The sequence below is a fragment of the Acyrthosiphon pisum genome, unplaced genomic scaffold (genome assembly GCF_005508785.2).
Source record: "Acyrthosiphon pisum isolate AL4f unplaced genomic scaffold, pea_aphid_22Mar2018_4r6ur Scaffold_91;HRSCAF=455, whole genome shotgun sequence".
Lineage (NCBI taxonomy): Eukaryota > Metazoa > Arthropoda > Insecta > Hemiptera > Aphididae > Acyrthosiphon > Acyrthosiphon pisum.
Genome location: NW_021779253.1, coordinates 5,399 through 6,802, shown reverse-complemented (window position 1 = coordinate 6,802; position 1,404 = coordinate 5,399). Strand labels below are relative to the sequence as shown.

At 59.0% G+C, this 1,404-nt stretch overlaps 1 long non-coding RNA gene across 1 annotated transcript in view; it reads right to left on the bottom strand.

Annotated features, from left to right (window-relative positions):
• LOC107885124 overlaps window positions 1-1,398 on the bottom strand; it is a 5,773-nt gene extending 4,375 nt beyond the window's left edge. Inside the window, exon 1 of the long non-coding RNA XR_003840248.1 lies at window positions 360-1,398. This is a non-coding gene — a long non-coding RNA (uncharacterized LOC107885124). The remainder of the gene's footprint in view (window positions 1-359) is intronic.
• Window positions 1,399-1,404: the final 6 nt, after the last annotated feature.

Genomic DNA, 1,404 nt, shown 5'->3' with positions numbered 1-1,404 from the left:
TAGCAGGACAGAGTCTCGTTCGTATCGGAATTAACCAGACAGATCGCTCCACCAACTAAGAACGGCCATGGCACCACCACCCACCGATCAAGAAAGAGCTCTCAATCTGTCAATCTTTCCGGTGTCCGGGCCTGGTGAGGTTTCCCGTGTTGAGTCAAATTAAGCCGCAGGCTCCACTCCTGGTGGGTGCCCTTCCGTCAATTCCTTTAAGTTTCAACTTTGCAATCATACTTCCCCCGGAACCGAAAAGCTTCGGTTTCCCGGAAGCTGCCCGCCCGGGTCGTTAATGAAACGCCGGCGGATCGCTAGCTGGCATCGTTTACAGTTAGAACTAGGGCGGTATCTGATCGCCTTCGAACCTCTAACTTTCGTTCTTGATCATACGAGAACGTACTTGGCAAATGCTTTCGCGTCAGTTCGTCTCGAGACGATCCAAGAATTTCACCTCTAACGTCTCGGTACGAATGCCCCCGCCCGTCTCTGTTGATCATTACCTCCGGTCCCGAAAACCCGGCCCGGCGGGACGCGCGGGCGACTGGCGCCCGCGGCCCCGGCGGCCCGCGCACGGAAACGCCCCGGAGGGCGATTTCGCGCGCCCGCGAAGGGCGGAGATGCGCGGGACCGAGGTCTTGTTCCATTATTCCATGCGACCAGTATTCAGGGCCTTTTGACGAGACGGCCGTGAAGCCGCCCCGCCAGATTCGAGCCTGCTTTGAGCACTCTAATTTGTTCAAAGTAAACGTGTCGGCCCGCCGACGGCACTCGGTGAAGAGCACCGCGCAGCAAGATTGGAGTAGGCGGCCGCCGTCGTCGAACACCGACGGCCGCGCGACGCGTGGCCGCGCGGCGCGCCGGAAGCACGAGACACGTGTCCGCCTGCCGACAATACGTCCGGCCGACGTGCCGGTAACTAACACCCCGAGACGGCTGACGAGCGCGACGGCGACCGCGCCGACGGGACACGTGGTCCCGCGACACGGCCGGCCGCGACACGACGGACCGCCAGGGTGGTCCGGCACCGTCCAGACACAGATCCGACTACGAGCTTTTTAACCGCAACAACTTTAATATACGCTATTGGAGCTGGAATTACCGCGGCTGCTGGCACCAGACTTGCCCTCCAATTGATCCTCGTTTAAAGGTTTTAAAGTGTTCTCATTCCGATTACGGGGCCTCGGATGAGTCCCGTATCGTTATTTTTCGTCACTACCTCCCCGTTCCGGGAGTGGGTAATTTGCGCGCCTGCTGCCTTCCTTGGATGTGGTAGCCGTTTCTCAGGCTCCCTCTCCGGAATCGAACCCTGATTCCCCGTTACCCGTTACCACCATGGTAGGCATGGAACCTACCATCGACAGTTGATAAGGCAGACATTTGAAAGATGCGTCGCCGGTACGGAGACCGTGC